The sequence below is a fragment of the Myotis yumanensis genome, unplaced genomic scaffold (assembly GCF_028538775.1).
Source record: "Myotis yumanensis isolate MYYU_CA2020_CCGP unplaced genomic scaffold, mMyoYum1.0.hap1 SCAF_3, whole genome shotgun sequence".
Lineage (NCBI taxonomy): Eukaryota > Metazoa > Chordata > Mammalia > Chiroptera > Vespertilionidae > Myotis > Myotis yumanensis.
The window spans coordinates 203929211-203948845 of record NW_027223754.1 but is presented as its reverse complement, the minus strand read 5'-3'; the positions used below and the strand labels follow the sequence as shown (position 1 = coordinate 203948845).

The following is a 19635-nucleotide window of genomic DNA, read 5'->3' as shown; positions in this document are numbered from 1 at the left end:
CGGATTCTTGGGGCCAGACTGTCCCTCCGAGAGGCCACACCAATTGCTTTGCCCTGCAGCAGCCTGTGAAGGTGACAGACCAACGCTGAGAGGATGGGAATGCAGGGGTCACGACGCCCCGCACCAGCCCAGGCGCACGGCCTAGAAATCCCCAGAGGCATCGGCTCCCAGCACAAACGAGTGGCTGGCAGGTGGGGAAAGAGCAGGTGGGAAGGGCTCGGGCTTCTCTCAGAAATCCGAAGCAGGCAGCGTGAGCAGGTGAATGCCGGGCCACACGAGGCTCCCTTTGTCTCCCCCGAGTGGAGCACAGGGTGACAAGAGGGGCCACCTGAGGAGTGACAAATGAATGCCCAGCCCAGGATCGCAACCGCTGGAGCTGCCTGCCCCGCTCCCCAACCTGCCGTGGGCCCAGGGAAAGGCCTCGCCTCTCTGGGCCTCTGTTTTTCCATCTGTTCGGACAGTCTTCACTCTTTGATCTCAGAATCAGCCTTCAGACCGGAGGAGACAGATCTCTCCCATCCTCCTTCCAGCCGCCTTTCTTTGGTCTCTCTATTTTATCCGTTTTTATAAACTCCGCCTTCACGAAGAGCCACACCACCCTTTTCACTGGCCCATCTTTGTGATGAGCAGGAGAGAGCGGGTCTCATTGGAAAGTAAAGAGCATGCTTTTCATATTCAGCTTCAGTTCAGCATCAGCTGAGAGCCCCCGGGATTGCCCACGTATCTCGCCCACCTTCGCATCAGCCCTGCATGATAAACCGGGTCTTTCCCATTTGCTGTGGGGGAAACTGAGGCTCCGATTTACAGCATTTTAGTGAGTAAAGAAAGAGCTGGTGTTCAACCTCCGGCCTCTGTGAGGCTCATCTCCGTCTCTCTAACAGCCTCCACTGTCTCGCCAGCCTCTCCCGTGAGAGGATTGCTCGTGCTCAGAAATACAACCACCTCCGGCGCAGGGCTGGGAGGTGGGAAAGCATGAAGTCACCTGATTTGTCGGCTCCGTCATGCTTGGCCCAGGCACCTTGAAGCCAATTAACATGTTTCTCCCTAACTTTTATTATCTATAAAAGAAGCAGCGAGGGCATTAATTAGCGGTGTCTGGCGAGACCTCCTTGGCCTCTGTATCATTCATACAGTGCTGCCCGTCCAACAAGTAGGCAGTGAGTTTCCTCTCCCCCTCCCAAGAGACAACATGTATAGACTTGGATTACAACTAGGTGTGAGCGACTTCTGCCATCCTCTACCCCAGAACACATCCCAAACCCCAATTCCTCCCCCCCACCCCCGGCAGCCCCAGGTGCTTGCTGGCGCCTGGAGGGAACCACATCCATTCCTCTTGCTCCAGGGAATGGATGTGTCCTAGCGAATGTATTCATGGGAACTTCACTGAGTCATGGAAAGCACCTACCCAGCTGGGAGGGAGACATCCAGGTGGTGACAGGTCCGTGCCTAATGGTCTCGATGAACTCGAATTCTCTGGGGCATGTACCCTTCCCTCCCCAGGCATGTTGCAGAATCAGGATGTTCCCATAAAACAAGGAGATAGGTTAGGGCAGGCTGACTCAAAAGACTGCCCCTCATCCTAAGAGTCCATGGGGTTTTTAAAATTTTGCCAACAAGCTGGGTGCCCATTGTCCCCAATTCCAGGCCTTGTGCCCTGGCTCAGCTTTCCTCGGTGCCCACGTGGTGGCGGGGGCTTCAGTAGAATGAGTGGACGGGCAGAGCAGGGGGACACACACGCACGCACGCACGCACGTGCGCACACACACACACACACACACTGGAGGAAGGAGGGAATACTGGGGAATGACCTGTGGTCATGCCCAGAGGGAATGACAGTGGCCTTGGGCACAGAGCCAACCTTGGAGAGGGCCTAACCAGGCAAGAGGCCTGACTCGCTGCCCTTGCTGAGCCAGGAGCAACACCTACACTGCACCTCCGTGGGAATCAGGAAAAGGCACCCCCGCTCTAGGTGTCGGCAGCCTGCACCACACGCCACACCGGAAAATACCTCCAAACGCCCAGGGCACTCGGGCTCCAGGAAAGAAAGCAAGCTGATGGGTTTCTGAGGAAGCCAGGAGGTGGGATGGGTACCACAGGAAACCATCCTGGGTGCACAACCTTCCCATGGGCTGCAGGAAGTGCGGCCCCAGCTGCTCCAGAATCCCCTAGTTTTGTTTTCTGAACCTTTGAAAACAAAAGATGTGGTGGGAAAGGGGGCCCTTGAATGTGCTTCCTGCAGTAGTCCCAGCTGGAACGTGGAGAATGGAGAGTAGACCCATGGCCTTGAGGGTCAGGCCATGGCCCGATCACCTCACATAGTAGATGCTCAGGAAATCTTGCTCCAGGGAATGGATGTGTCCTAGCAAGTGTATTCATGGGAACTTCACTGAGTCATGGAAAGCACCCACCCAGCTGGGAGGGAGACAGCCAGGTGGTGACAGGTCCGTGCCTAATGGTCTCGATGAGCGACATGGCTAGCGGGTGGGGAAGAAGGTAGAAATGGAGATGCAGCCTTCCTGTGTTCGGCTTTTCCCCTGGGACCAGGCCCTGCCCCCTGAGTATCCTGAGATGCCTTCTCTAAGCCTCTCCGGCCCTGTGGCCCGGGGAGCACAGCCGGCCAATAGGCAGCTCCCTGCAGGCGGAGCCCAGCACCGGCCCGGCCCACCGGAAGCCAAGCCTCCAGGAGCCAACACAGATGACTTGTCCACTGCCTCACTCTCTAGTGGAGAAAATAAGCAAACAAAATTCCCTTGAGCAACCTGAAACCCTGTGACCCAGGGCAAGTGGCAGGATCTAGCTCCACCTTCTCCTTCCATGTTCTCGGCTCACCTACCCTCAGGCCCCTAGCAGCCTTCGGTTATTTATAACTGTGTCAGAGGAGAAGGCAGGAAGTAGGAAATCATGAAGGAGGGGGCACGGGGGAGTGGCAGGGGCCAAGTGACCCACGGGCTAGGAATCCGCCTGCCTGGCCTGTGGTGGCCTCAGGGCCCCGTGTCAGGGAGTTCTTCCCCAGCCTACGGCCCTCCGGCCTCCCAGCCCTACCTGCTGCTCTCTCCCCGCCATGTCCCCTTCTCAGGGCCAGGTGCAAGCAGTGTGACCCTGACCCTTTTCCTCAGTCTGCCCATAGCCGCACGGCTCTCACTGGAGTTAAGGTGCAGGAGCAGGGGCCAGGCAGCAGGCCCAGCCTTTCCCCTCCTCCAGCACCGCCCTCACCCCCCTCCTCTCTCTTTCTCTCTCTCATTTCAATGCTCTGAAAGCCGGAGTCACAGTGTCCGTGCTGAGGACCAGGGCTTCTTGTGAACAGCATTAGCATCAAGGGCCCTCAGAGAGGAGGTGATTCCCCGAAAATCACAGATAAAGGAGCCTGGGGCCCTCTGCCTTTGGGGGCCTTGGCCCTTTTTCTACACCCGACGCTGCACCCCAGGACCCTGGCTAGCCAGGGCTCTTCTGGTACAAATGTGAACGTACCGCGTGCACCGTGCAGGCTGGGAGGTTCCGTCCTTGCTTTGCCCAGAGCCCTGCACTAATAGATGGGATCCCCGTGGCCACCTTGGCATCTTGTGCGGACTGAGGCCCGATACCCAGGCAATTCGTTCACCAGAACATTCTGAGCAACCACTGAGTGCCAAGCAGCGCCGCTGACTTCCAGACAGTGTGGCACTGGGAGGCCCTTCCTTTTGGTTTTGTTTGTGTTAACACACCATCACCAGCTCAGCAATTCCTAGGCATGTTCGAGTGGGGTGCGTGGGCAGATGATGACAGAGGCCTTCGGGAGGCCTCTGAACCACTAGGAGTCTGTACATGGAGCTTAAACCCGATTCTCAAAGGCTCCAGTTCATAAGATGATCCAGGTGCCCAACTAGGAGATGTCTAGGTCAGAGGTGAGAGCTCGGGCTGTGCACCTGGGCCCAGAGGCGGGACACACAGGCATGTCCTCTCTGCTGCTCATTCCCTTCTCTCCAGTCGCCTTCACGCCAGCCCCACGTTCCCTCCGTCAAGCCCCTCATGGTATCAGGATACTAGGATTTAAATCTGATCTGTGTCCAGAACTGAGTCACATGAGATTATAATACAAGTCGTGAGCAGAGGATGGATCCTTGAATCTGGCCGACGCCTGGGCTTGTAGGTCCCTCTTCCCTCGCCCCCTCTCTTCCTGCCCCTGTAAGGTGCCCACTCACAGGGATGCAGCTGTTTCTGTTTGGCAACCCCAGGCGAGCCCTATGCCATGCAGATGTCGCTCCCTCCTTCCTCCTTCCCTCCTCAGCGGGCACAGGGCAGGCAAGTGGGCAAAATCCTCACTTTTTCAGAATCCTCACCTGGGCAGCATCTCGCCAGTGGGTGTACAGGTGCTTCTTGGGGAAAATTGGTTTCTTGATCAGCTGTGTTTCGGAAGCAGGAGAGCTAAGCAGGCTGCCCTGCAGCAGGGCCTCTGGGAGCCTGGACTGTGCTCACGGTCATTGCACAACTCCGAGAGGGGAGACAGTAAACAGCTTTCCTACAGGTATTGGCTGAAAAGCATTTCTGAGGACTGATGTTCCGAGGACCACACCCTGAGAGAAACGGCTCCAGGCTTCCCCATCCTGTCCAAGGTCGTGTTCCCTGTCCCCATCCTCACAGCTCACCTGATGAATGACAGGAGTGGATGATGCTGAATTTCTACCAGGAAGGCAGCCCTCCTTCTGAGCCAGACAGTGAGGTGTGGCCTTCAGTGAGGGACCCGGGGGCTCAGTAGTGGAGGATGGAGCAAGGTCTGGTGGCAAATTTGGAGGTTCCCAACTTAGGACTCTGAGGGACTGGAGTCTGCAAAGTGCTTGGGGAACACACAGTGTGGTAATTGCACAAAAGGAAGTCATTTCCATCTTTCTAGGTGGTGGGTTAGCAGACAAATAAGGGGGCAGCAAACTGAGCACTTCTTTTCCTGGCATTAGAACTGCCTGCTGTTCTCCTGGCCAAAAATCACGACATTGAACTCAAGGCAGCAAAAGTAGAGCCGTAAAGGCAACAGGGGGCTTCGTCCTGCAGGAATATGCCAATAACCTCCATCTGAAGTTCGGGTTTTTTACACAGAGCATGGTCTCACTGGCTGAGGGTCCCCCAAGGACCCGTTTTCAGTATGTGTTTATTCCTGTAATTCACCCGCATTTATTGAGCACCTACTACGCGGGAGGGCCTGTGGTCAGGAATACCCATTAATTTCCAGGCAGCAAGGCTATTCTTAGTTTTCTGGTGTCTATTTTAAGAGTGTTAATCCTCTCCGCCTCCCCCTGCCCCCGTTCCCCTGCAATTAGACACATACCAAGTTCCAACCTGGGATAGTGATCTCGCCCCACTGGGAAGGCAGAACTGACAAGTGTTCTTCCCACCCTCCTCCTCCATGGGGCCAGGAATGTAGCCCTCATGGACTTGGGCAGCCAGGGAATCAGCCAAGCCACAGGACATGTGCCTGCTTTGCCTGGGCATGTGCTGGAGTCCAGAGCCTGTCTGCTCCGGTCCTTCCTGGCAGGACAATGAGGCAGAAAGTACGGAGGAAAAGGAGGGCGGGGGGGCGGGGGGGCGGGGGGGGGGCGGGTGACAGAATACTGTGGACCAGAGGGGTGCTGCACCGCTGCAGGGGTGGTGACCGTGGGCATAATTTGTGATTAAGAGCTCAGAATCTGGAGTCAGGCAGCCTGGACTCAAATCCTCGCTCCACCACATACTAGCTACATCCCAGGCAAATCCCTTAGCCTCTCTCAGCCTCAGTTTCCCATCTGTAAAATGGGATGATGGTGATAATAATTCATAAGGTGAAGGCTTACTCATGAATAGAATAATATATGCATGTAAGGTTCTTGGAACAGCTGTCAGTTATCATTAGCTGCTTTAATATTTTATTCCTCTAAGCCCAGGTTTCCTCGCCTGCAAAACAGAAATAAGACCACCCTCTCAGGGGGTGGTTATGAGAGTTTAAGGAGCCAATGCATGAAAAGGTCTTTTAATATAAAAATGTTACATATTATAAATGTTGCTTCACTGGTTTTATTCTAGTCCCAGCTCAATTTCTTAGGCCAGTCTACTTCCCCTCTCTAGACATCAGTTTCCCCTTTTGTCAAGTGAGAGTGGAGTGAGGTAGCCTCTACTGTGTCACAGGACATGGTTCCCTGAAAGTTACGTACAGCAGAACGAAGTCAGTAGCCTTAGAGCCTTGATTGGCTCCAAGACACCTCCCTTTTCCCCACATCTCTGCAGAGCTCATAGGGATACGAGGAGAAAGTAAAGTGATGCCTCGAATTTGCAAATATTACCTTGACCTGCACTGTCCTGTCAGTATGGTGGCCATTCCCCACAGGTGGCTAGTGAGCAGTTGAAATGTGACTGGTCCAAACTGTGAGTACAAAATACATATTAAATTTCAAACACGTAAAAGGCTTTTAAGCCCCACTAATAATTGTTTTAGTTGGCTGTGTGTGGAAATGATAATATTCTTTGATATTATCAGATTAATTTTAGCTATTTATCTCCCTTTCTAATGTGGCTGTGAGAAAACTTAAAATTACATACGTGGCCCTCATTTGCATCTTACGATGTTATTTCCCCGGGACCGTGTGGTCTAGCCCAGAGGTCGGCAAACTCATTAGTCAACAGAGCCAAATATCAACGGTACAACGATTGAAATTTCTTTTGAGAGCCAAATTTTTTAAACTTAAACTATATAGGTAGGTACATTGCTATTAACTTAATTAGGGTACTCCTAAGGCTTAGGAAGAGCCACACTCAAGGGGCCAAAGAGCCGCATGTGGCTCGTGAGCCGCAGTTTGCCGACCACGGGTCTAGCCTAACCCTTTCTACCTCCCTGCTGTTGAGTCACCCGGTAAGACACTCTTCTCTGAGGGCTACAGAAGGAATCTGAGCTATTTAGGGTTGACTTTTTTAAACAGAATAAAACACAGATGTGCACTGTCCAGGTGGGGCGTTCAATTTTACGAGCCCCGGGAAGCTCCTCTGGCAGCAAGGAGCCCTGAATCAATCAAAGCCGTGGAGCTGACAGAGCCGTCCATGAGGTCCGCACGTGGCCGGCACCTGGGGGTCACATCTGCACCCCCTCCCCAAGCGCGCTGTCTTCTCTGTGAGGAAAGGGTGGGCAATGGCTTAGGTATTATTTTCCAAGAGAGTCGCCACTGTTTCCCACACTGTCTTAGCAGCTTCAAAGAGCTTTTCTCATTGGGTTGGTCAGTGCCCAACATGTTGACACTGATTTCTCCTCTCTCTCTCTCTCTCTCTCTCTCTCACACACACACACACACACACACACACACACACACACACAGCTACGTGCACCACTGCCTGGAAGGGCTGGAACGCTCCCTTCCTCAAATGCCCTCATTCATTCAGGGTACGTTTACTGCATCACTGTTTCCCATCAGGCAGTGAGCTGGTGAACAAGACCGGACTCCGGCTCCCTCACCCTCTGGGGAGACACCAAGTAGTGATACTATGACGGCTGACATTTATCAAGTCCTTGCTGTACTCCAGGCAGGGGGCCAAGCCACCGCTCCATGACCTTGGTGAGCCCCCCCGCAGCCCTGGGAGGCTAAGCGCACCATCCTGGCACGCTCCATTTCACAGTAGGAGAGATGAGGCTGGGAAGGACCGACACGCCTGCGGCCATACAGCTGGCGGCTAATGAAACCAGCTTTGAACTGGGCCGTCCTATGCTCTTCCCCACCCCAGACTCTGTGAACAGAGGATAAGGCATGTTATTTTGCCCGAAAAAGCGGTTGGTCTTATTCACTCAGAGATCCTACCACCCAAAGGAAATTCAAGAGATCATCTGGACTCAAGGTCACAAAACTGGGGGCCCACAGGGCTGAATCTGGCCCAGAGAGACATTGACCCACATACGTGTGTGTATGTGTGTGTCTGTCTGTGTGTGTTTCTTCTTAATTGCAGTAACGTCTAAAGAGCATATTTCACATTAAAAATTTGGATGTCTGGCCTGTTCTGAGAGACTGGAAATCTGATAATACGGGACTCACATTCCGATAGGCTGGAGCTGGACACCAGCAGTCCACTTCAGCGGGGCCATGAACTGTTCCATTTGCCGCAGTCACCACCACTCTCTATTGTTGCCCCCATTCCAAAGCCAAAGGTGAGCTGCTATGTATCGTCACATTTTCCCGCTGTTTTACTGTTTGTCTAATCATAAAGAAAAATCTTAAGTACCCATGTATCCCTTCAAAGTGGGAACACAAGAGACTAGGGAACAACATTATATTTTCTGGTAGAAGTGAGTAATATTTCAATGTTTCATATGCAAACGTAAGCTAGAAATCCAAATGTTTAACGTGAAATATGATTTTTAAATGTTGACACAACTAAACACACACACACACGTGTATGGGCCAAACAAAACATATCCCTGGGCCAGTACTGGGGGCAGCCCCTCTGTAGGCATTTGGGTTTGAGATCTAACCTAGATCGGAGGTGAGGAGACCCTGGCCAAGAGAAAATCAATCAAAGAAGTAACTGGAACTACCCCTGCCTTCCTCGGTGCAGCCTTTTCCCACTGCTCCCATCTGCTCAGAAACCCACCCTGAGAACAGCAGGGGTGTGGGTTCTTTCACATCCATCTGTCCTTCCGGTGAACGTGTGTATCAGGAAGACACGGGCTCCCTGGGGGCCTCTGTCCTGTTGTTGGGAAGGGGAGAGGATTATGATTGCTCAAAAGGGGGTGTGTCTGGCCTGGCTCTTCCAAACCCCTCCTCATTCATGCGAACAAGGTCTTAGTCCCAGGTGTTCATCCGAGCCAGACTTTCATGAGGGAAGTCTTCTCGGCTACAGATGTCCGAGCCAAGCAGTTAGCCAGATTTCCCAGAGCAAGGGGCTGCTCGGAGCAGGAAGGCCTAGTTTTGATGAACACTGAGTCTTAATCGCACCTCCTGTCCCTCAGCTTCAGTAGAGGGGTATGGGTTTCAAAAGAATTTGTACCAAGCCCTCCAGCGACTGATAGTAGACCCTGGAGTGACCTTGACGTTTAATTCTAGCCATCCGCCGGGTCCGCCGGGGGGCTGCTTGCTTGGAAAAAAAATCGGCTCTGCTGCAACAGGAAGTTTGGTGGTCAAATATGTCATCCGATAAAGTCTGTCCGCTCATTAGCAGTTCTGTTCAGCCGAAGCCCTCTCCGCTTCCACAGCCGCAGAGATCCTGGCTCTTATCTCAAGAGGCCATATTTCTACAGACGATACCTCCTAAAAGGTGCTGTGGAGGGAGTTAGGTGCTCAATCACTCAGCTAGAGGAGAGAGCCCTCCCAGAGGCACTCAGAGTCAGAAACACCTGATACATAGTAGGCCTTCAAGAAAATATCGATTACTATGAACATATGTGAAAAAGTGTGTATGTGCCACAGAGAGCCAATCCTGCTATTTTACAGATAAGAGACTGGAGTCCGGGGAAGTGGGCATCACCAAGGTGATTCCTGGGACCAGTGGTGACCTAGAACTAAGACCCAGGTGTCCTGACTCTAGGCCTGTCCACGGCTCATCCCCAAACCCTGGGGTCAACGAGGGAAGGTGGGGGCCGGGAATGTGGTCCGGCATCCAAGTTCAGTAGCACCGATCCATTTCCCAGGCCCTTCCATTGGCTCCCCTGGCACCTGCTACCTGAACCTCTCAGAGGCAGGGGTGCTGGAGCAGTCTAAGGAGGGAAGGGGGCACCTGACCCTTGAAAAGAGTGGGGAAGCGTGGGTTCCAATCCCAGCTCTGGGTATCAGCTGTGTGCCAGGCTCCTGAACCACACCAGCTCTCAATCACATCTGTTTCATGGGAACAGTGACCTCCACCATCCTGCGTTCCTCTTCGGAATGTTGTGGCCATCAAGTAAGGTCAAGTGAACTTAAGACTCTAAAATGCGGAGAGTCATGAAAAGATAGAGCAGGGAACCTTGTTTGTTTCTCTGCCCTGTGGGAGGCAGTCTGACAGAAGCATTCAAGTTGGGGCAGGACATCAAACCACCATGGAGTTTTGAGACTCAGTTCTCTGCGACCCTGAAACATGCCACATCACCCCTTGGGCCACATTTTTCTCCCTGAAAATAAAGCGAGAATCCCTACTCTGCCGTGTCATATAACAACACTACTAAAAGCCAGCATTTATTGAGCTTTTAGTAGGTGGCCGATTCTGTGTTAAACATTGTCCACGAATTGTTTCACTTAATCACCAACCCAATGTGTCACGTACTATTCCCCCATTTTGCAGATGAGGAAACGGAGGCTAGAGAACCTGCCCAAGCTTGTGCGCAGCACAGTTCATAAGAGCTACCACAGTTCCAAATCTCAGGCCGTGAGTCTATTCAGGATGATAAAGACTAGGTCCAAAGGAGAACCCTCCCAGCTCCCGAGCTGCCAGCACTTGAGCCCAACAGCAGGAATCCCTCAAGGGACAAAGCCACGTCTTCATGACCGAGTTGCAAGGTTCATCTTCCTCATGCCCTAATCTGGGGGGTTGCAGGCGCCCTGAGATTTCTGAATGAAACAGTCCTTCTCTGCAGGCAACTGGGCTGATGCCTGGCGACCTCATTCCAAGGGGAGCAGAGATATGTGGAGGAGGAGGGGATAGTTGCCATGCAATATTTAAGGTCTTTAGTTCCGGGATGGCTCTGGTCTGCTCAGGATTTCCCCTCCCCTCACTCCCCCCCCCCCCCCCCCCCCCGCTCCCGCTGCCCTGTCTTCCAAGGGCTCTGTTTTTCCACCAGCTGAACTTTACCTTGGGCTTTCTGAGGCCAAACCTTATGGCTTTCCTTCCCCTTTCCACCCCCACAGAAAGCCAGGTGGCCGCAGGCCTGAGAAAACCTCAACTGTCCCTACTCTGTGACCAGAATGCCACTGTTATGCGAGAAGGTTTACAGGGACATAAATCAGAACTGGGTGTTGGGTAGCATGGACTGTCCCTTTGGTGGCAGCCAAACCACCCCAGCCTGGCAGGTGGCTTATGCATGGATCAGGAAGGGTTCAACAGGGCTCCTCCCCTCCTCCAGACACTCATGTTTTAGCAACTACAGGCGGGATAGGTACTCGTGGCCTCCTGTCAAACACTGTTCAGTGAGTCCCTTTAGCTAGAATCAATACTCTTCTGCTCCAGCCTGCAGAGATTAATTCAGGAAAATAAATGCCTGAACCCATGTCACTGCCTCTGAAAAGGTAGGCAACTCAACCAGGACACATTGGTGACCTACTACCTCAGCTGACCCCATTCTCAGCACTGTGAGTCCATACGAAAATGGCAAGGGCGATAAATGGACTTGCCCACGGGAGGAGAGATGGTAAACTGATGTGACTGATACTAAGGGACCAATCTCAGAGGGAAGAAGAACAGTGATCTAGCCCAGCCGGTGTGGCTCAGTGGTTGAGCATTGACCTATGAACCAGGAGACCATGCTTCGATCCCCAGCCAGGGCATAAGCCTGGGTTGCAGGCTCGATCCCCACTGTGGGTAGGAGGCAGCCAATCAGTGATTCTCTCTCATCATTGATGTTTCTATCTCTCTCTCCCTCTCCCTTCTCTGAAATCAATAACTATAAATAAATAAATAAATAAATATATATATATATATATATATATATATATATATATACACACACACATATATATATAAAATATATATTTTAAATAAAGAACAGTGATCTACTAAGGAGTCTACAAGCTATTTTCAGCATTTCAGAAAGCCAACCAAACCATCTACCGCAATCATCCATAACCCGTGAGAATGCTTCTCAGGTGAATCGAACACCAACCTTCTTGGCTTTGGGTTGCAACTAATTGGTGTATTCGCTGATTAAGTCAGAATAATATTAGACTGGCTGGCTTGGCAGTGATGGATATAGAGTAGCAGTTTTATTTTTAATAGAAAAGTAATCAACTCTCAACACATGGAGTTGTGGTGGATAATGTTTCCAAACATGGAATTCATTGAAGGAAAATGAATAAAAATAGCCCTTGGTGTTGGAAAGGCTGGGAACCGCTGATTCAGTGGAAAGAGCACTGGGTTAAGAATTAGAAAGAGGGTCAAAGCTGGCTTTTGTTAGGACCACAGGGTCATAAAATTGGTTTTGTTAGGACCTTCCTGTCATATAAAATTGGTGGCAGCGGGAGAGGCAGGGGCTGGAGAGGCTGGCTATAGGAGAAAATCAAAGAGAAGCATACGGAGGGGGGAACCCCAACACGGGGAGTCAAAAGACCCAATGTGGGGGGAAGTTACAAAAGGTAATGCATCTTCCCAGGTCCAAAGAATACTAGCTCTGGGTCTGTGCTTGAGACCGCTCCAGAATACAAGTTTTGGAGATTGACTAGCAGGTGTAGGTTCTGGCTCCTCTGCTTTGTAGCGGTGTGATCTTGGACTAGCACGTTCACCCCTCTAGCCATGGGGGTAATTCAGTTGCTGATGTGGTATGCAAGTGAGGAGTTTGGTACAGTGCCTGGTGCATAGTAAGTGCACCTTAATGCAAGGTGGCTATTGTTGTTGGGGATGCTCTGCTGGGTGGTATTTAAAAATCATGTGGGTTTTTTTCCCTCTGGGAGGGTGGTGGAGTACTATGTCCAGAAGATGGGGTTGGACTTATCAAATAACGCCGACAGCATAGAGGCGCCTCCCTCTCGGAGGGGTGAGATGCATCCCATTGGGTGGTGCCCAGCCCCTAGGTTTCGCCCGGCCCAAACATGACCCACTCTGGGAATTTCCCACGCAGCTTTGGAGAATTGGGTTTTTGCTAAAGATGGTGTTTTACACGTTTCCAGTGCGGGCAAGGTGGTGCCGGGAGGAGGTGGGGAAATGGGAGTGAGCGAGACCTGGAGAATGAGACCTTAGTAAGGGGTGCTTGAAACCAAGGGGGTGGCAGAGCCAAGACCCAGAGAGAGAATCTGAACACAGGAGCTTCGAGGGCCAGTGAGGAGGAGGATGGAGAGGTGGGCAAGCACCAGCCTGGCCCCGAAGAGTCTTTTTATGACACCTGGGGGGTTTGAATCGGGACACTGCAAGTTGCTCTCAAGCCAGCCTTCCAGCTGCCATAGTGCCTGCATCATTCTTGGCCAAGACCCACCTGCCTCCCTCTCTCGGTCCATCTCCGCAGCCATTGCACCACTCCCGCCCAAGCAGCATCCCAAATGCAATGGTGAGGGGAGTGGGGAGAGAGGGAGGTGTCCCTTTGCGCCATCATGAACCTGGCCAGAGCCAGTGACCTAAGGGACACCTTTGAGGTAGCAAATAAACCCTGTGTAGGAGTCTTCAGAATACAGCACGTGAGCTTGAACCTGGGTTCCTGTGAAACCCCAAAGTCCAACACCTTGATGTAATGAAAGGCCCGGGGCTTGTCGTGAAAGCAAAAGAATAAGACCATCTTCCACTGAATTACCCCAATGGCAACAAGGTTTCCGTGGCTGTCCTGGCACCTGAGCCCCTCCCTTAAAAATGCTTCCATCAACTTGGTCTAAGAGTCCCTAATTTTGCTCACTTGCAAAGGGACAAAGGGATGAGCAAAAAAAAAAAAGGAACAAAATCCTAGAACAGGGGTGGGCAACCTTTTTGTGAGTGCGTGCCAAAACCAGCAAAATCTCTGACTCAAAATTCTTCTGCATGCCAACCCTAATTTTTTGAGAACATGTTACGCCTACTTGATATCTCTTAAGGTGTACGTATGTGAAGAACCTTGAAGAAATAATAAAATTCATTCGAGCGGCAAAAACACAGTATATGATGATGAAAAATACATTTATTTTTTAATGTATACATGTTATGTAAAATTATTTATTTATCTAAGATGCACCTACACTGAATTTATCTGAAAAATGAAAAAGTCGATATTAAGAAAAAAATTGTAAATGGAAGATTATGAGAGAGTGTTTCGCGTGCCAGCAAAAGTTACTGGCATGCCATGTTTGGCACGCGTGCCAGGGGTTGCCCACCCCTGTCCTAGAAAGTCAAAGAAAACATTCTCATTTGAAAGAAGCATGCAAGTATGACTTTCTGTTACTGGCTGTAACAGTTCCTCCATCCCTTCATATGGCCATCCAAACAGAACTGGGGGTTTTATTTTAGCTCACATTTTATATGACTTTGTATTCATTTCAGGTGTATAGGAGAATGGTTGGACAATCCTGTACTTTACAAAGTGATCCCTCCAGGATTTTCAGTGCCACCTGGCACCATCCATAATTACTACAATATTATTGACTGCATTCCCTATGCTGTACTTGACATCCCAGTGATGATTTTGTAACTACCCACTTATACTTTCCAATCCCTTCACCTTTTTTGCCTAGTCCCCCAACAATATTTTATGGCTGAATAATATTCCATCTCTTGGCTATTGTAAACAACACTGCAATGAACACAGGTGGTGCATACATTCTTTCCAATTAGTGTTTTGGGTTTCTTTGGATAAATTCCCAGAAGTGGAATCACTGGGTCATAAGGCAGTTCCATTTTTAATTCTTTGAGGACCATCCGTCCTGTTTTCCACACGAAAAGAACTACGTTAACACAGCCACTCTGGAGGGCAAGCCTGTGGGAACTACTAAAATGTAAAATGCATGTACCTTGTGTCCAATAATTCCAATTGTATATTTGCCATGGAAATATATTTGTTCCCGTGAGCAAGAGGATTGTGTAGTGACTGTTGCAGCGGTCTTTGTAAGCATGAAAAGCTGTTAGAAACCTAGATATCTACCAATAGGTGAATGGCTCAATCAATCTATACCTATATCTATAGGGATATTATATTATTATAGTAATATAATAGCATATGGCAAAATATAGCATACTATTACATCATATAATCTAATGTAGTATATAGCAGAGTAGGTGATTATATTTTTTTAATCAGGTTGCAGGGGGTTAAATATGGGCTATACTATCACCTTGAACAAATTATCTAGGTAATTTTTCTAAGCCTCAGTTTCCTCATCTGTAAAATGGAGATGATAACAGCTCACCTGCCTCACAGGACTGTTGAGAGAATTCAGTGAGTTGATGCATGCTAATTATTTAGAGTGGTGCCTAGCACAGAGTAATTGCTGCATAATCCGTTTTTAAAAAGTATAACCCCATGGAACATTATATCGAAAAAGAACGAAGTAGGTCCACATGCGTTAACTGAGACCAGTCTCTAATACACATTTTCCAATGAAAAAAAAGCAGATGCTAAACGTTGTTCTACTATTCATGTTTCTAAGGGGAAAAGCCACTCTAAGTTTTCTATCTGTGCCTATGTATGTAAATGCACAGGGAAGAAAGGGTCTGGAGAAGGAGCTAGAATTAGAGGAAGTTATCAAAAAGGACTTTATCTTTAGCTGATTTTAGATAGATAAATAGATAAAGATATACATACATATATACATATACACATGGATATAGAATATATTCACAAAATACTTGTAACTTTAAAATGTGGGTAAAAATTAACGGACTGAGGTGGTACAAGCCATTATTCCCCTTTTATAAAGGAGGAAACCGGAGTTAAAAGACATCCAATAGCCTGCCTGGGCGCACACAGCCAGCATGCCCTGGAGGATCTCCCCGGCTCTGCCCGCCCCCTGGCCTCTCCACCACCCCACACTGCCTCCTCAGGCCACCCAGGAGCCGCCTGTGACAAAGACTGGAAGAAGGGGCCTCCTTGTCCGTCCTGGCTGCAATGGGAAAGGCCCAATGCAGTGGAGAATGGTGGTGGTGTTTTTGTTTTTCGGTGGGGAACCTGTCGGAATGTGCCGTTCAGCAGTGGGGCCCAAGGGTTCCTGCTGCTCCTGCACAACAAACAAAGGCCGCCACCCAGGCCACCCCTGCGCCTCTGTTCTAGCCTTATCTCTCCAGGGACTGTGAAAGGAACACCACGGAGGGCGGGGCTTCTCCAGCCAGCCGGACCCAGTCTCCGGACTCTCTCTGGTTTCCCACCCACCCCCCTGGCCATCTGCACGGACTGGATGAGGTGTCCTGGGCCCCCCAGCTCGCCCCACTGGAAGGAAAGGGTACTGCAGCCTGAGATTCTTGTAGCTCTACTTCCCCCTGTGCCTCAGGGAGCTGGTCTTTTTAAATTTATTTTGACTTGGTGATTTTGAGGGTCTATTCCAGTTCTGACAGCCAAAGGACATCAGAAATGTTTCTTTCTTTTTCTCTATTTCAACCTCAAATAATAATGATAAGTTCTCCCTCCCATAAGATGATGTGTAATGAAAATTCTCTGGCCATTTGGTTATCTTCCTATTTTTTAAAACTTCTCCAATCAACAAGTAAAACACTCTCGTTCACCATCCATCCCATCTTGGTCCAAGGAGGGGTGGTCTGACTCAGAATGTCAAGGGTAAGTGAAAGTTACCGAGCCGTTATTGAAGAATAGCATAGCGAACAATGCATTTAGCCTTAGTGGGCTACAGTGAGCTGCAGTGTTGATGAGCCGGGTGACCTTGAGCAAGCGCAAACCCTCTCAGCCTCCATGCTTCCATCTGAGTCCATGGACAGAATGCCCACCCTTCAGCCTGCTATGAGGTGCGTGTGCCCAGCAGGAATCTGAGAGCAGCTCTCCTCTTTCCGAGGGTTCCAAGATGTCGGGCAGCCTGGGTCCCCTCCCCAAGTAGCTGCTGGCTCGTTTCTGAAGTTTGATCCCTTTTTTTTTTTTTTCAAGTCCCAAAGCCCAGTGTGGAGTGTCATTGTGTGGGATCCTGAGAGGGAATGGATCTGGCTTCTTTGAAAATGGCTTCTTTGCTAAAACCACAACCTCAGATCTGATACAGAAAGAATCTGCTGGCACTGGTCCCTGTCAGAACAATTCTGTGATATCTGGGGACCATCCTCCAGGCCTGGCAGGGCCCCCAAGCTGAGCCTTCCTCTCCGATTTCCAATAGGCTCAGGGGGGCAGGCCCCCAAAACTCCATCTCACAGCCCCTTTCTTCTATGCGGAGGGAGAAGGAGCAGAGAAAAGGGCTTGGAGCTGTGAAGCAAAATCCTCTCTCTACTGCTCCCCCGCCTGGGAACACCCCCCTACACACACACACACACACACACACACACACACACACACACACACGTGCAGGCAGGCACACGCACTGCCCACCCCTTCCTGCGCTGGGCAGAGCTGCTGGAGCAGGATCCACCCGGCCAAGGCTGCCTTCTTCATTCCCAGCCCCCTCCCTTCCCTCCTCAGAGTCAAGGTTTTGTGAGGAGTTTCAAGGGCATGACTGGTGGGGAGGGGACCACAGACATGGCTGCTGCCAAGTCCTTTCTTTCCCCCACAGAGTGTTGTATAAGCCAGCGTGTAGTTTACTCTGCTCCTAAACACTTCACTGGGGTGCAGGGCCTGGAGTTGCCATAGAAACACCTTTGAACTCTTCCTCACCCAGAAGACTGTGCCAATCCCCAGGGCTTTCGGGGAGAAAGGCCAAAAGAGGCACCTGTGGATGCGGAGAAAGGAGAGGGAAGGCCATGGTGGTGCAGGTGGAGGGGTTCCTTAGAGAGGGCGGAGCCTGGCAGGCCATGCCCTTCACCCAGCAACAGGGCACCAGACCACAAAGAGGGAAAAAAGCCAGGAAGGTTCTGGAAGAGGAAGCAGGTGGGCTGGCTTGAACCTCTTTAATGAGTTACAGCATTGATCGGTGGGACCATAGGGGTCAAGGGGAATGGGGTGCTGCTCTGTATTTCCTTCTGGGAGAGAACAGTCTTCAGCCCAGATAGGAAACTAGGGAGGCTGTGACTAGGAAAGCGGGGAGCCCCCTACTGGCCGCCAGCGCTGCAAGGCAGCGGAGGTCAGAGGGCGGCCCACATCCACACCTCCCATTTTTAAAAGCATTATCTCATCGCTGCCACCAATGCAGTGCACCAAACCCAGGCAGCACAGCTCTGGACCGGGGCCAGCGTATCGAAGATTTTTTTTTTATTGTTTCTTTTTTAGTTTTGCTACCACAATGTTCTGGTCTTTGGGTACTTCCTGGGAACTTAGCTTTTCTCTGGAGCTTATTGCGGGACGAGGGAGTATTTCTTGGGTAAATCCAGAGAAATTACAAGAAACTTTCAGCACGAGCCCAGACCCACGGCAGGAAACCTCAGCGGTGAACAGCGAGGCAGTGTCCCCACTTGGAAGCGGGGTCCCCTTGCCTCTGTTTCCGCTGCTCCCTGGTCAGCTTGCAGGGTGGAAACCCAACAGCCCAGGGCAGGAGCAGGGAGGAGGCATGAGGTTCCCCTCTCCCCATACACCTTAAAGTCCAAGGGCACACACCAGAGCCATTGTCAAGCGCAAAGCCCTGACTCCACCTGTCAGATGCCAGACCCCAGTGTGCACTCCTAGGAGCAAGACCAGAAACCAGCAGCTGCAGCTCCCAACCCCTCTCAGGTAGGAATGTACCTACAGCGGGAGAGGAGACAGGCCAGGTGGAATTTGGGTGGGGTCAGTCCCAGGAGAAGGGAGGAAACCTCCCAGGCCTCAGGCAGCTCAGCAGAACCCTTCCAGGCACATCCACAAACCCAGGGGCCAGCCCAGTCCCCCTGGAGAGGGGAGGGTGTGCCGCTTGGCCCCAGGATCCTCTCACAAGCATGACCCCAGGCTACACAGACTCCCCCCCTCTCCCCCCAGCACGCCTGCTAACTGGACCGACCTGGTCCCCACAGCCGCCTCCCTGATTCCCCTAGACGGAGCCAGGCCCACCAGCAAGAGCCCCTCCCAACCTCAGCTGCCTCCCCTGCCCGGCTCCTGCCTCCTCCCCCCGCCTCCCCTACAGCACACTTGTGGAGGCCCTCACCCAGGACCCAGTGGAAAATTTCCTTCCCCTTTATGACTGTACTTAAAACACACATACTCCATTCTTCACCTCTGAATCCACTCAGCCGAGCGGCTAGACTGTGTCCCAGCCCGGCCGGCGTACACACACACACACACACACACACGCACACACACGCACACGCGCGCGCGCGCGCGCGCACACACACACACAGCAGGGGCCGCTGGACATGCTTTATGAGCTAGAAAGGAGAGGAGAGATGTTTTCCAGCTGCTCCTCCACCTCGCGCCATCCAAGCCCGTGTCCTGCACGCTCCCGGGCCAGCTCTCCCAGGACCCTCCCCGCTACGTTGTACCGAGTGGTTCTAATCCAGACACAAGCCCAGCTTGGAAGCGGCACCTTGTTGTGTGTGACCTGTGGCATCTTTGTTCTTTTGGTGACAAGTCTATTTTCCACTGCTCCTTCTCCCCCTCCCCGCACACATTCAAGGGGGGGGGGGAAACAGCCTTCCTGTGACTTCTCACAGCTCCGTGATAAGTGATCCCTCACACACGCCGCCTCCCGCTGGCCATCAACACTCTCCAGGACAGCTCCTGGGGGAGGGCCAGCCCCTCCGCTTTCTTCTCATTTTCCCCTCCAGTCCACCCACCCCGCCGCTGGCAGTCCGAGGAGCTCCGTTAGCACTTGCTGAGAGACTCAAGGTCGGTGTGGGTCTCATTGAAAAGCATGAGCTTCTTAGGAGGCGCAGGAGGGGATGCCAACTCAGAAACTTCAAGCTTCTCCTGCCACTTTCTGTGCACATGGCTGGCAACTTTTTTTTCTCCTTTTAATTATTCAACATCCCAGCAGTTTATTTGGCATCCTAAGTTTTAGGATCCCTTTCCCCTGACCCCAGCCCTTCCTCCCG

General features: G+C 51.4%; 2 protein-coding genes across 2 annotated transcripts in view; one reads left to right on the top strand and one right to left on the bottom strand.

Moving 5' to 3' along the window:
• SYN3 (synapsin III) overlaps window positions 1–19635 on the top strand; it is a 362492-nt gene that overhangs the window by 134048 nt on the left and 208809 nt on the right. The gene's annotated exons all lie outside the window — the stretch shown is intronic.
• The window catches only part of TIMP3 (TIMP metallopeptidase inhibitor 3), a 54061-nt gene that overhangs the window by 33771 nt on the left and 655 nt on the right, over window positions 1–19635 (bottom strand). The gene's annotated exons all lie outside the window — the stretch shown is intronic.